This window comes from Arachis stenosperma, chromosome 6 (assembly GCF_014773155.1).
Source record: "Arachis stenosperma cultivar V10309 chromosome 6, arast.V10309.gnm1.PFL2, whole genome shotgun sequence".
Lineage (NCBI taxonomy): Eukaryota > Viridiplantae > Streptophyta > Magnoliopsida > Fabales > Fabaceae > Arachis > Arachis stenosperma.
In genome coordinates this window covers 39,507,239-39,523,543 of record NC_080382.1, presented here as the reverse complement: position 1 = coordinate 39,523,543, position 16,305 = coordinate 39,507,239, and the positions used below count along the sequence as shown (strand labels likewise).

General features: G+C 42.0%; 1 non-coding gene across 1 annotated transcript; it reads left to right on the top strand.

The window, feature by feature from the left end:
* Positions 1-12,043: 12,043 nt before the first annotated feature.
* On the top strand, positions 12,044-12,151 carry LOC130937456 (small nucleolar RNA R71). The gene has a single exon (XR_009068676.1). It is a non-coding gene; the product is annotated as a small nucleolar RNA R71 (small nucleolar RNA).
* The last annotated feature ends 4,154 nt before the right edge of the window (positions 12,152-16,305 follow it).

The window sequence follows — 16,305 nt, the reverse complement described above, 5'->3', positions numbered from 1 at the left end:
GGTTCACCCAGTTATGTGTCTGTGGCATTTGTGTATCCGGTGGTAATACTGGAAGACAAAGTGCTTAGGGCCACAGCCAAGACTCATAAGTAGCTGTGTTCAAGAATCAACATGCTTAACTAAGAAAGTCAATAACACTATCCCAAATTCTAAAGTTCCCCCAGAGACGCCAATACCTCTAAACTACAAAGGAAAAAGTGAGATGCCAAAACTGTTTAGAAGCAAAAAGCTACAAGTCCCGCTCATGTAATTAAATTAATATTCATTGATATTTTGGACTTTATAGTATATTCTCTTCTTTTTATCCTATTTTATTTTTAGTTGCTTGGGGACAAGCAACAATTTAAGTTTGGTGTTGTGATGAGCGGATAATTTATACGCTTTTTGGCATTGTTTTTATATAGTTTTTAGGATGATTAAGCTACTTTTAGGGATGTTTTCATTAGTTTTTATGTTAAATTCACATTTCTGGACTTTACTATGAGTTTGTGTGTTTTTCTGTGATTTCAGGTAAATTCTGACTGAAATTGAGGGATTTGAGCAAAACTCTGAAAAAGGCTGACAAAAGGACTGCTGATGCTGTTGGATTCTGACCTCCCTGCACTCGAAATGGATTTTCTGGAGCTACAGAACTCCAAATGGCGCGCTCTCAACGGCGTTGGAAAGTAGACATCTAGGGCTTTCCAGAAATATATAATAGTCCATACTTTATTCGGAAATTGACGACGTAACTTGGCGTTGAACGCCAAGTACATGCTGCTGTCTGGAGTTAAACGCCAGAAAAACGTCATGATCCGGAGTTGAACGCCCAAAACACGTCATAACTTGGAGTTCAACTCCAGGAGAAGCCTCAGCTCGTGGATTGATCAAGCTCAGCCCAAACATACACCAAGTGGGCCCCGGAAGTGGATTTATGCATCAATTACTTACTCATGTAAACCCTAGGAGCTAGTTTATTATAAATAGAACATTTAATTATTGTATTAGATATCTTTTGACCACTTCAAGTCTTTTATCATTCGGTCACTTGATCATGGAGGGGGCTGGCCATTCGGCCATGCCTGGACCTCTTTCACTTATGTATTTTCAACGGTGGAGTTTCTGCACACCATAGATTAAGGGTGTGGAGCTCTGCTGTACCTCAAAGATTAATGAAGTTCTATTTTCTCTTATTCAATTCTCTATCTTATTCTTATTCCAAGATATTCATTCGTACCTAAGAACATGATGAATGATGATGAGTTAGATAACCCTCATTATTATTCTCACCTACGAACACACGTGATTGACAACCACTTCCGTTCTACATGCAACAAGGCTTGAATGTGTATCTCTTAGATTCCCCAACAGAATCTTCGTGGTATAAGTTAGATAGATGGCGGCATTCATGAGGATCCGGAAAGTCTAAACCTTGTCTATGGTATTCCGAGTAGGATTCTAGGATTGAATGACTGTGACGAGCTTCAAACCTGTAACCTGCTGGGCGTTAGTGACAGACGCAAAAGAGGGATTCTATTCCAGTAGGGGAGGGAACCGACCGGTGATTGGCCGTACTGTGACAGAGTGCGTGAGCATTAGCTTTCACTGCGAGGATGGGATGTAGCCACTGACAACGGTGATGCCCTACACAAAGCTTGCCATGGAAAGGAGTAAGAAGAATTGAGTAGAAGCAGTAGGAGGGCAGGCGTCCGAGAGCTCTACAGCATCTCCATTCCGCTTATCTGAAATTCCCACTCTTGAATTACATGAGTATTTCTATCCATTTTATTCTCTTTTTATTATTAATTTTCGAAAACCATAAATAATGTTTAATCCGCTTAACTGAGATTTACAAGGTGACCATAGCTTGCTTCATACCAACAATCTCTGTGGATTCGACCCTTACTCACGTAAGGTTATTACTTGGACGACCCAGTACACTTGCTGGTTAGTTGAACGGAGTTGTGAATTCAAGTTAAGAAAATAAACAGTGCCCTAAGGGTATATTCATACTAAAGCTCAAAAGATAGAAGAACATAGTGATCACAATTTCGTCCACCACTAGCCCATGAAGCAGATCCTTCAAAAGACGGATATTGCGGGCAGAATGGTTTAATGGGCAATAGAGCTCTCCGAGTTTGACCTAAAGTATGAAACTCAAATGGCAATAAAAGCCCAATGCCTCACCGAGTTCATAACAGAATACGCAGGAGATCAAGAGAAAAAATTCACCACATGGGAGTTATATGTAGACGGATCCTCCAATAAGGTTGGAAGTGGTGCAGGCAAAACACTGGTCAACGAAGGGGGAACACAAATAGAAGTCTCCCTCAAGTTTGAGTTTCCAGCTTCCTATAATCAGGCAAAATATGAAGCTTTGATTGCAGGGTTAAAACTGGCAGAAGAAGTTGGTGCAACCAAAGTAATGATATTCAGCGACTCTCAGGTGGTGACTTTCCAAATAAACGGAGAGTATCAGGCCAAAAACCCCAACATAAAAAGGTACTTAGACAAAACCTTGGAGCATCTTAGGCACTTTGAAGAGACCGAGATCAAGCATATAACTCGGAACCTCAACAGCAGGGCAAACGCCCTCTCCAAGCTCGCAAGTTCCAAACCAGGAGGGAACAACAGAAGCCTAATCCAAGAAACTCTCCCAGAACCCTCTGTGGTCAAAACAGATGCCGTTCAAGATGTCTTTGAAGTCACCGGGTTAGACCACAAGCCCATAGTCAAATACCTAAAATTCGACATTCTCCCTAAAGAGGAAAAGAAGGCCAAAAAGACCCGGAGGGAAGCACAAAACTACACCCTGGTGAAAAATATCCTCTATAAAAGGGGAATATCAACACCACTACTAAAGTGCGTCCCGACCTCAAAGACAACCGAGGTGTTAGAGGAGGTTCACAATGGAATCTACGGGAACCATCTTGGGGCTAGGTCGTTAGCCAGAAAAGTAATTCGGACCGGGTTCTAATGGCCGACCTTACAAAAAGATACCACAGAATTTGTGAAGAAGTACCAACCATGCCACATGCATGCAAACTTCCATGTAGCTCCCACTGAGGAGCTCATTAGTATAACTTTCTCATGGCCTTTCGCAAAATGGGGGTTGGACTTGCTAGGACCATTCCCCCAAGCACTGGAACAAGTAAAATACCTAATAGTGGAAGTGGATTATTTCACAAAGAGGATAGAAGCAGAACCATTGGCCACCATCACCGCTCAGAGAAGTCGAAAGTTCCTCTACAAAAACATTATCACCAGGTATGGAGTACCACACTCCATCACCACTGATAATGGCACTCAGTTCACCGACTCAACCTTCAAAAACCTGGTAGCCAGCATGAAGATCAAACATCAGTTTACATCGGTGGAACATCCACAAGCAAATGGACAAGTCGAGGCAGCAAACAAGGTCATAGAGGCAGCATTGAAACAAAGGATGACAAATAGATATAACAAAAAGGTCATTCAAAGAAGCTTCACCCCAGACGACCTGATCTTGATCAGAAACAACATAGGAGTCAACAAATCTGGGGATGGCAAGCTCGCGACAAATTGAAAAGGACCATACAAAATTAGGGAGGTCTTAGGAAAAGGCTACTATAAATTGACCGACTTAAACGGCACCGAGCTACCTAGGTCATGGCATGCTTGTAACATGAAAATGTACTATAGTTAAAAGTGAACTCCACTCCCTGGTGTACTCTTTTTCCAACTTCATGGTTTTTTCCCAAAGAAAGGGTTTTCCTGAAGGGGGGGTTTTTAACGAGGCATCAAAGTAGGGACTAAGGGGAAACAAAAATTGTCAAAACTCTTAGTATCAAAAAAGTACCTTTGAATAAAGATCTTTTTCTCATATCTCTTTGCAAAATTCCTTTTTATGCTTTCACTCTCTACGAAACGCACTGACTTATGCTCGACAAAGAGTAAAAATCCCATGAACCGACCTAGATGGTCGTCAGGATAAAATGACGAGGTACAAGTCGGTGTAAAGAGGTTATAAAAGTAGATCATGAAAGAACTCGAAAATTAGTCGACTTATAAGTCAGAAAAACCGAGAAGAAATGAAATGCATCACATAAATAACCTGAGTTAGGGAAACTCAATAAAAATTGAGTACGAAGAATGTCAAAAAGAGATAAGAAAATCCATCAAAAACCAGAGGCAGAAACTGTCCCCAAGTCTTTAAGAAAAAGTTCAAGAAAACTTGGACAAAGGACAGCTAGCCAAGGTAAAGGTTTTCCAAAGCAAAGGGTTTTCGACAAAGAAAAGGGTCAAAAAAGATTTTCACAAAAAACTTGAATAAAAGCACGCAGACCAACGCAAACATAACCTAAAACCTTAATCCAAAAAGGGTATTTTTAATTTTGTTTTTGGTCACAAGGGGCCCAAAAATGTCAACATACCAACAGCCACCACAGAAAACAATAAAAACGAAAATTGTTTAAAAAACGGGGAACCCACAGGCTGGACCCACATATAGCCATCATATAAATCAGTTGGAAGAAGGAAGGTCACCACCACCGATAGGAAGATCATCACCAGAGCCAGGGAGAATAGTTGGAGCACCATCAGGACCAGGGAGAAAAGTCGGGACAGCACCAATGGAGGACGGGGCAAGTTGATCGGAACCCTTCTCGGAAGCCTTCGAGGAACTCGGGGCATCTCCTGGTCGGGGAGGGGATTCTATTATCCTCTGACCCCGAGTCTTCAGCTCGGATTCGGACACAGGTCGGGGAGGAGAAACAATAGCCCCATCGACCACGATCTTATCGGGATCCTAGGGAGAGAGATCCAGGTCAGGAACAATAACCCCGACCTGTTCCTTGAAGATCCTCCACGCCTCCTCGGCCCCTTTGACGATAGAGTCCTCCAGCTCCACGTAGGCATTCCGAGCTCTCACCAAATCCTTCTTCACCTCCACAAAGTCCTCAAACAAACTCGTATAACTTTACTCTGCCTTCTCCCTCAGACCCTCTGCCGTGGCACACTGGGCCTGCAACTTCCTTTCCCTCTCCCGGAGACGCTTCCTCTCCTCCTCCAACTCGGCGACCTCCTCCTTCAACCTCTTCTCCCTTTTTTGATATAAAAGAATCCTCTTCTCTAGCTCCTCAACCCTCAGGGATGAACCCAAAGAGCTGAGGGGAGTCTTCTCAAAGATATCTAGAAGCTTAGTGCACACCCCCGCCGCCCTAACACTCCCCTGAACCAGAAAATTAACGTGGTTTCAAACGGAAGCATTGTCCATACTTATACGAGTATGAGGATAGATATAATTCTGAACAAACTGAGGCACCTTAGACTTGGTCTCACTCTCAAAAGAAGAGCTAGACTCTAAAGTCTTGCGCTTCTTCTTCTCTGGCTCAGGGGAAGATCGGGGAGGAGGGGAGGGAAGAGAAAAGGCTGAAGAGGATATGACAATAGGTCGGGTGGGGGTTCCCAAGTTTTGAGGAGGAGGAGGAGGGGGAGGAGGAAGAGGGCCAGCAGCCCTAGCACCACCAGTCCTGGCATGAGACCTCGACTTGGCCTCTTAGACTCTCTGATAAGACTCCCGGGAATTCTTCTTCACCATTTCTGCAAAAAACCATTAGATAGAAAGTCAGCATAACAAGTCAGAAAAGACAACTCGATAACTCAGAAAAAACTATCAGGTTGAAAACAGAATATAAAAATATAACGCTACCTAATTGGGCCTGCACAAAGGTCGGAGACCCTTGTAGGAACTTTTTCGTGTCTAAATAAGGGGCTCTTCCCCATGCTTATCAGAGGAACCTGGTGCACGAAATTGTGATCAATACTTTTCAAAACATAAACAATCCCTAGTAATGGCTCCAAAGACTTGGTGCTCGATACCATGGCATAAACACAACTTCGCACAACTAACCAGCAAGTGCACTGGGTCGTCCAAGTAATAAACCTTACGCGAGTAAGGGTCGATCCCACGGAGATTGGTGGTATGAAGCAAGCTATGGTCACCTTGTAAATCTCAGTCAGGCAGACTCAAATGGGTATAATGGTAAACAAATAAAGCATAAAGATAAAGATAGAGATACTTATGCATATCATTGGTGAGAGCTTCAGATAAGCGTATGAAGATGCCTTCCCTTTCGTCTCTCTGCTTTCCTACTGTCTTCATCCAATTCTTCTTACTCCTTTCCATGGCAAGCTTGTGTAGGGTTTCACCGTTGTCAATGGCTACCTCCCATCCTCTCAGTGAAAATACGTCCCTGATGCTCTGTCACAGCATAGGCTAATCATCTGTCGGTTCTCGGTCCGGCCGGAATAGAATCCAGTGATTCTTTTGCGTCTGTCACTAACGCCCCGCCTTTCGGAGTTTGAAGCACGTCACAGTCATTCAATCATTGAATCCTACTCAGAATACCACAGACAAGGTTAGACCTTCCGGATTCTCTTGAATGCCGCCATCAGTTCTTGCCTATACCACGAAGACTCTGATCTCACGGAATGGCTGGCTCGTTTGTCAGGTGAGCACTCGGTTGTCAGGCGATCAACCATGCATCATGCAATCAGAAATCCAAGAGATATTCACTAAGCCTCGAATGCTTGTAGAACAAGAATGGTTGTCAGTCACCTTGTTCATAGGTGAGAATGATGATGAGTGTCAATCATCACCTTCATCAAGTTGAAGAACAAGTGATATCTTGGACAAAGAACAAGCGGAATTGAATAGAAGAACAATAGTAATTGCATTAATACTCGAGGTACAGCAGAGCTCCACACCTTAATCTATGGTGTGTAGAAACTCCACCGTTGAAAATACATATGAACAAGGTCTAGGCATGGCCGTGAGGCCAGCCTCCCAAATGATCTAAGATAGCATAAAATTAGAAGATAGCTACCAAGATGTCAAATACAATAGTAAAAGGTCCTACTTATAGAAAACTAGTAGCCTAAGGTGTACAAAGATGAGTAAATGACATAAAAATCCACTTCCGGGCCCACTTGGTGTGTGCTTGGGCTGAGCAATGAAGCATTTTCGTGTAGAGACTTGTCTTGGAGTTAAACGCCAGCTTTTATGCCAGTTTGGGCGTTTAACTCCCATTTAGGTGCCAGTTCCGGCGTTTAACGCTGGAATTTCTTGAGGTGACTTTGAACGCCGGTTTGGGCCATCAAATCTTGGGCAAAGTATGGACTATCATCTATTGCTGGAAAGCCCAGGATGTCTACTTTCCAACGCCGTTGAGAGCGCGCCAATTGGGCTTCTGTAACTCCAGAAAATCCACTTCGAGTGCAGGGAGGTCAGAATCCAACAGCATCTGCAGTCCTTTTCAGTCTCTGAATCAGATTTTTGCTCAGAACCTTCAATTTTAGCCAGAAAATACCTGAAATCACAGAAAAACACACAAACTCATAGTAAAGTCTAGAAAAGTGAATTTTAACTAAAAACTAATAAAAATATACTAAAAACTAACTAGATCATACTAAAAACATACTAAAAACAATGCCAAAAAGCGTACAAATTATCCGCTCATCACAACACCAAACTTAAATTGTTGCTTGTCCCCAAGCAACTGAAGATCAAATAAGATAAAAAGAAGAGAATATGCAATGAACTCCAAAAACATCTATGAAGATCAGTATTAATTAGATGAGCGGGGCTTTTAGCTTTTTGCTTCTGAATAGTTTTGGCATCTCACTTTATCCTTTGGAACTCAGAATGATTGGCTTCTTTAGGAACTCAGAATCCAGATAGTGTTAATTGATTCTCCTAGTTAAGTATGATGATTCTTGAACACAGCTACTTATTGAGTCTTGGCCGTGGCCCAAAGCACTCTGTCTTCCAGTATTACCACCGGATACATACATGCCACAGACACATAATTGGGTGAACCTTTTCAGATTGTGACTCAGCTTTGCTAAAGTCCCCAACTAGAGGTGTCCAGGGTTCTTAAGCACACTCTTATTGCCTTGGATCACAACTTTATTTCTTTCTTTTTCTTTTTCTTTCTCTTTTTTTTTTCGTTTGCTTCTTCTCCTTTTTTTTTTTGTATTCACTGCTTTTTCTTGCTTCAAGAATCATTTTTTTTATGATTTTTCAGATCCTCAGTAACATGTCTCCTTTTTCATCATTCTTTCAAGAGCCAACATTCGTGAATCACAAATTCAAAAGACATATGCACTGTTCAAGCATACATTCAGAGAACAAAAGTGTTGCCACCACATCAAAATAATTAAACTGTTATAAAATTCAAAATTCATGCAATTCTTTTTCTTTTTCAATTAAGAACAATTCTTAAGAAAGGTGATGGATTCATAGGACATTCATAACTTTAAGGCATAGACACTAAGACACTAATGATCACAAGACACAATCATGGATAAACATAAGCATAAAAATTCGAAAAACAGAAGAATAAAGAACAAGGAAATCAAGGAACGGGTCCACCTTAGTGATGGCGGCTCTTCCTTCCTCTTGAAGGTCCTATGGAGTGCTTGAGCTCCTCAATGTCTCTTCCTTGCCTTTGTTGCTCCTCTCTCATGATTCTTTGATCTTTTCTTATTTCATGGAGGAGAATGGAGTGTTCTTGGTGCTCCACCCTTAGTTGTCCCATGTTGGAACTCAATTCTCCTAGGGAGGTGTTTAGTTGCTCCCAATAGTTTTGTGGAGGAAAGTGCATTCCTTGAGGCATCTCAGGGATCTCATGATGAGAGGGGTCTCTTGTGTGCTCCATCCTTTTCTTGGTGATGGGCTTATCCTCATCAATGGTGATGTCTCCCTCTATGTCAACTCCAACTGAATAACAGAGGTGACAAATGAGGTGAGGAAAGGCTAACCTTGCTAAGGTAGAGGACTTATCCGCCACCTTATAGAGTTCTTGGGCTATGACCTCATGAACTTCCACTTCTTCTCCAATCATGATGCTATGGATCATGATGGCCCGGTCTAGAGTAACTTCGGACCGGTTGCTAGTGGGAATGATTGAGCGTTGGATAAACTCCAACCATCCTCTAGCCACGGGTTTGAGGTCATGCCTTCTCAATTGAACCGGCTTGCCTCTTGAATCTCTCTTCCATTGTGCGCCCTCTTCACATATGATTGTGAGGACTTGGTCCAACCTTTGATCAAAGTTGACCCTTCTTGTGTAAGGATGTTCATCTCCTTGCATCATAGGCAAGTTGAACGCCACCCTCACACTTTCCGGACTAAAATCCAAGTATTTTCCCCGAACCATTGTGAGATAATTCTTTGGATCCGGGTTCACACTTTGATCATGGTTCTTGGTGATCCATGCATTGGCATAGAACTCTTGAACCATCAAGATTCCGACTTGTTGAATGGGGTTGGTAAGCACTTCCCAACCTCTTCTTCGGATCTCATGGCGGATCTCCGGATATTCACCCTTTTTGAGTGAAAAGGGGACCTCGGGGATCACCTTCTTCAAGGCCACAACTTCATAGAAGTGGTCTTGATGCACCCTTGAGATGAATCTATCCATCTCCCATGACTCGGAGGTGGAAGCTTTTGCCTTCCCTTTCCTCTTTCTAGAGGTTTCTCCGGCCTTGGATGCCATAAATGGTTATGGAAAACGAAAAAGCAACGCTTTTACCACACCAAACTTAAAATGTTTGCTCGTCCTCGAGCAAAAGAAGAAAGAAGAGAGTAGAAGAAGAAGAAATGAGGAAGAGGGAAATGGTGGTGTATTCGGCCAAAGAGGGGGAGAAGTGTTGTTTAGGTTGTGTGAAAATGAAGTAGTGAAGAAGGGTATTTATAGGAGAGAGGGGAGATGATGTTCGGCCATTATGGGTGGGTTTGGGAGGGAAAGTGGTTTGAATTTGAAGGGTGAGGTTGGTGGGGTTTTATGAAGGATGGATGTGAGTGGTGAAGAGAAAGATGGGATTTGATAGGTGAAGGGTTTTTGGGGAAGAGGTGTTGAGGTGATTGGTGAATGGGGGAAGAAGAAAGAGAGTGGTGGTGGGGTCCTGTGGGGTCCACAGATCCTGTGGTGTCAAGGAAAAGTCATCCCTGCACCAAATGGCATCAAAATTCACGTTTTGAGCCATTGCTGGCGTTAAACGCCGGGCTGGTGCCCATTCCTGGCGTTTAACGCCAGTCTGGTGCCCCTTTCTGGCGTTAAACGCCCAGAATGGTGCCAGACTGGGCGTTAAACGCCCAACTGCTAGGCTTACTGGCGTTTGAACGCCAGCAGCATCTTCCTCCAGGGTGTGCTGTTTTTCTTCCTGTTTTTCATTCTGTTTTTGCTTTTTCAATTAATTTTGTGACTTCTTATGATCATCAACCTACAAAATAAAATAAAATAACAAAAGAAAATATGTAAAATATAATATTGGGTTGCCTCCCAACAAGCGCTTCTTTAATGTCAGTAGCTTGACAGAGGACTCTCATGGAGCCTCAAAGATACTCAGAGCAATGTTGGAACCTCCCAACACCAAACTTAGAGTTTGAATGTGGGGGTTCAACACCAAACTTAGAGTTTGGTTGTGGCCTCCCAACACCAAACTTAGAGTTTGAATGTGGGGGCTCTTCTTGACTTTGATTTGAGAGAAGCTCTTCATGCTTCTTCTCCATGGTGATAGAGGGATATCCTTGAGCCTTAAACACATAGGATTTTTCATTCACTTGAATGATCAGTTCACCTCTATCAACATCAATCACAGCCTTTGCTGTGGCTAGGAAGGGTCTGCCAAGGATGATGGATTCGTCCATGCACTTCCCAGTCTCTAGGACTATGAAATTAGTAGGAATGTACTGGTCTCCAACCTTTACCAAAACATTCTCTACACGTCCATGAGCTTGTTTTCTTGAGTTGTCTGCCATCTCTAATGAGATTCTTGCAGCTTGTACCTCAAAGATCCCTAGCTTCTCCATTACAGAGAGAGGCATGAGGTTTACACTTGACCCTAAGTCACACAGAGCCTTCTTGAAGGTCATGGTGCCTATGGTACAAGGTATGGAAAACTTCCCAGGATCTTGTCTCTTTTGAGGTAATTTCTGCCTAGACAAGTCATCCAGTTCTTTGGTGAGCAAAGGAGGTTCATTCTCCCAAGTCTCATTTCCAAATAACTTGTCATTTAACTTCATGATTGCTCCAAGGTATTTAGCAACTTGCTCTTCAGTGACATACTCATCCTCTTTAGAGGAAGAATACTCATCAGAGCTCATGAAAGGCAGAAGTAGGTCCAATGGAATCTATATGGTCTCATTTTGAGCCTCAGATTCCCATGGTTCCTCATTGGGGAACTCAGTGGAGGTCAGTGCACGCCCATTGAGGTCTTCCTCAGTGGCGTCCACTTCATCTCCTTCCTCTCCAAATTCGGCCATGGTTATGGCTTTGCACTCTCCTTTTGGATTTTCTTCTGTGTTGCTTGGGAGAGTACTTGGAGGGAGTTCAGTAACTTTCTTGCTCAGCTGTCCCACTTGTGCCTCCAAATTTCTAATGGAGGACCTTGTTTCATTCATGAAACTTTGAGTGGTTTTAATTAGATCAGAGACCATGGTTGCTAAGTCAGAGGGGTTCTGCTTAGGATTCTCTGTCTGTTGCTTAGAAGATGATGAAAAAGGTTTGCCATTGTTAAACCTGTTTCTTCCACCATTATTATTGAAACCTTGTTGAGGTCTCTCTTGATTCTTCCATGAGAGATTTGGGTGATTTCTCCATGAAGAATTATAGGTGTTACCATAGGGTTCTCCTAGGTAATTCACCTCTTCTATTGAAGGGTTCTCAGGATCATAAGCTTCTTCCTCAGATGAAGCATCCTTAGTACTGCCAGGTGCATGTTGCATTCCAGACAGACTTTGAGAAATCAAATTGACTTGTTGAGTCAATATTTTATTCTGAGCCAAAATGGCGTTCAGAGTATCAATCTCAAGAACTCCTTTCTTCTGGCTTGTCCCATTGTTCACAGGATTTCTCTCAGAAGTGTACATGAATTGGTTATTTGCAACCATTTCAATGAGCTCTTGAGCTTCTGTAGGCGTCTTCTTCAGATGAAGAGATCCTCCAGCAGAGCTATCCAAGGACATCTTAGATAGTTCAGAGAGACCATCATAGAAAATACCTATGATGCTCCATTCAGAAAGCATGTCAGAAGGACATTTTCTGATCAATTGTTTGTATCTTTCCCAAGCTTCATAGAGGGATTCTCCATCCTTTTGTCTGAAGGTTTGGACTTCTACTCTAAGCTTACTCCATCTTTGTGGTGGAAAGAACTTTGCCAAGAAGGCATTGACTAGCTTTTCCCAAGAGTCCAGGCTATCCTTAGGTTGAGAGTCCAACCATATTCTAGCTCTGTCTCTTACAGCAAAAGGGAATAGCATCAGTCTATAGACCTCAGGTTCAACCCCATTAGTCTTGACTGTGTCACAGATTTGCAAGAACTCAGCTAAAAACTGATGTGGATCTTCCATTGGAAGTCCATGGAACTTGCAATTCTGTTGCAGTAGAGAAACCAACTGAGGTTTAAGCTCAAAGTTGTTTGCTCCAATTACAGGGATAGAGATGCTTCTCCCATAGAAGTCGGGAGTAGGTGCAGTAAAGTCACCCAGCACCTTCCTTGCATTGTTGGCATTGTTGTTATTTTCGGCTGCCATGAGTTCTTCCTCTTTGAAGAATTCGGTCAGGTCCTCTAGAGAGAGTTGTGCTTTGGCTTCTCTTAGCTTTCTCTTCAAGGTCCTTTCAGGTTCAGGGTCAGCTTCAACAAGAATGCCTTTGTCTCTGCTCCTGCTCATATGAAAGAGAAGAGAACAAGAAGATATGGAATCCTCTATGTCACAGTATAGAGATTCCTTGAGGTGTCAGAGGAAAAGAAAAATAGAAGAAAGAAGAATGAGAAGAATTCGAACTTTAATTGGATGAAGTTCGAATTGTGCATTAAGAGGGAGTAGTACTCCATAAATAGAAGGATGTGGGAAGAGAGGAAGGTAATTTTCGAAAATTAATTAGAATATTTTGAAAACATTTTTTTTAAAAACACTAATTGATTTTCGAAAATAAGAGTGGAAAAGAAATCAAGTGATTTTTGAAAAAGGATTTGAATTTAGAAGTTAAAAAGATTTGATTGAGAACTTACTCTGAAAAAGATGTGATTGAGAAGATATGATTGAAAAGTTATGCTTTTAAAAAGATGTGATTGAGAAGATATGATTTGAAAACAATTTTAAAAAAAAAAGATTTGATTTGAAAATAAATGACTTGCCTAACAAGAAAAGATATGATTCAAACATAAAACCTTCCTCAACAGAAAAGGCAAAAAATGTTCAATCAAATCATTAATTGTTAGTAAGTATCTTTGAATAAAGGAAAGAAATTAATTTTGAAAACATTTGATTGAAAAGATTTGATTTGAAAAAGATTTGATTTTGAAAAACTTTGAAAACTTAGAAAAAAAATTGATTTGAAAAACAAAATCTTCTCCCTAGCACCATCCTGGCGTTAAACGCCCAGAATGGCATCCATTCTGGCGTTAAACGCCCAGAATGGCATCCATTCTGGCGTTTAACGCCCAAAATGCACCCTTTTTGGGCGTTAAACGCCCAACCAGGTACCCTGGCTGGCGTTTAAACGCCAGTCTGCCTTCTTCACTGGGCATTTTTGAATGCCCAGCTTTTTCTGTATAATTCCTCTGCAGTATGTTCTGAATCTTCAATTCTCTGTATTATTGACTTGAAAAGACACAAATAAAAAATATTTTTGGATTTTCAATAATCAAAATGCAACAAGAATCAAATAACAATGCATGTAAGACACCAAACTTAGCAGTTTGTATACTATTGACACTATATGAGACACATAAACACTCAAGTCAAAAGTATTCAAAGATCAGAGTAAGAAATCATCAAGATTTACTTGAAGATCCTTAAGACACATGAATGAATGCATGCAATTGACACCAAACTTAAGATGAGATACTAGACTCAAGCAAGAAACATCAAATATTTTTGGTTTTTTTATGGTTTTTGTGAATTTTTTTTTTTTTGTGATTTTCGAAAATTAAGTGAAAAAAGATATCAAAATTCTTAATGAGAATTCCAGGAATCAGTACAATGCTAGTCTAAGACTCCGGTCCAGGAATTAGACATGGCTTCACAGCCAGCCAAGCTTTCAAAGAAAGCTTCGGTCCAAAACACTAGACATGGCCAAAGGCCAGCCAAGCCTTAGCAGATCACTGCTCCAAAAGCAAGATCAACAAGCTCTTGTGATGATAAGTTGAAACCTCGGTCCAATGAAATTAGACATGGCTTTACAGCCAGCCAGATTTCAGCAAATCATCATGAAACTCTAGAATTCATCTTCAAGAATTTCGAAAAAAATAAATGCCTAATCTAAGCAACAAGATGAACCGTCAGTTGTCCATACTCAAGAACAATCCCCGGCAACGGCGCCAAAAACTTGGTGCACAAAATTGTGATCAATACTTTTCAAAACATAAACAATCCCTAGTAATGGCTCCAAAGACTTGGTGCTCGATACCATGGCATAAACACAACTTCGCACAACTAACCAGCAAGTGCACTGGGTCGTCCAAGTAATAAACCTTACGCCAGTAAGGGTCGATCCCACGGAGATTGGTGGTATGAAGCAAGCTATGGTCACCTTGTAAATCTCAGTCAGGCAGACTCAAATGGGTATAGTGGTAAACGAATAAAGCATAAAGATAAAGATAGAGATACTTATGCATATCATTGGTGAGAGCTTCAGATAAGCGTATGAAGATGCCTTCCCTTCCGTCTCTCTGCTTTCCTACTGTCTTCATCCAATTCTTCTTACTCCTTTCCATGGCAAGCTTGTGTAGGGTTTCACCGTTGTCAATGGCTACCTCCCATCCTCTCAGTGAAAATACGTCCCTGATGCTCTGTCACAGCATAGGCTAATCATCTGTCGGTTCTCGGTCCGGCCGGAATAGAATCCAGTGATTCTTTTGCGTCTGTCACTAACGCCCCGTCTTTCGGAGTTTGAAGCACGTCACAATCATTCAATTATTGAATCCTACTCAGAATACCACAGACAAGGTTAGACCTTCCGGATTCTCTTGAATGCCGCCATCAGTTCTTGCCTATACCACGAAGACTCTGATCTCACGGAATGGCTGGCTCGTTTGTCAGGCGAGCACTCGGTTGTCAGGCGATCAACCATGCATCATGCAATCAGAAATCCAAGAGATATTCACTAAGCCTCGAATGCTTGTAGAACAAGAATGGTTGTCAGTCACCTTGTTCATAGGTGAGAATGATGATGAGTGTCAATCATCACCTTCATCAAGTTGAAGAACAAGTGATATCTTGGACAAAGAACAAGCGGAATTGAATAGAAGAACAATAGTAATTGCATTAATACTCGAGGTACAGCAGAGCTCCACACCTTAATCTATGGTGTGTAGAAACTCCACCGTTGAAAATACATAAGAAAAAGGTCTAGGCATGGCCGTGAAAAGTTGCAGGTGCATTGCACAGGCCAAATGGCATCCTTCTGTATGCAAATACTCCGGATGGGCAGGTGAATGCCGTTTTCTCCTGATCCTGGGGATCTACTGCAATTTGGTTGTAGCCTGAATATCCATCCAGGAAGCAGTAGTATTCATGACCTGCTAGTCTTTCTAGCATTTGGTCTATGAATGGTAAAGGAAAATGATCCTTTCTGGTGGCTGTATTGAGCCTTCTATAATCAATACACATACGCCACCCTGTAACTATTCTTGTCGGAACCAGTTCATTTTTTTCATTATGAATTACTGTCATGCCACCATTCTTAGGGACAACTTGGACAGGGCTCACCCAGGGGCTGTCAGAAATAGGATAAATAATCCCAGCCTCTAGTAATTTAGTGACCTCTTTCTGCACCACTTCTTTCATAGCTGGATTCAGCCGCCTTTGTGGTTGAACCACTGGCTTGGCATCATCCTCCAGCAAGATTTTGTGCATGCATCTGGCTAGGCTAATGCCCTTAAGATCACTAATGGACTACCCAAGAGCTGTCTTGTGCGTCCTTAGCACTTGAATTAGTGCTTCCTCTTCCTGTGGCTCTAAGGTAGAGCTTATAATTACAGGAAAGGTTTCACCTTCTCCCAGAAATGCATATTTTAGGGAAGGTGGTAATGGTTTGAGCTCGGGTTTATGAGGTTTCTCCTCTTCCTGAGGGATTTTCAGAGGTTCCACTATTTTCTCTGACTCCTCCAGATCAGGCTGGACGTCTTTGAAGATGTCCTCTAGCTCTGATTCGAGACTCTCAGCCATATTGACCTCTCTTACCAGAGAGTCAATAATATCAACACTCATGCAGTCATTTTGGGTGTCTGGATGTTGCATTGCTTTGACAACATTCAACTTGAACTCCTCCTCATTGA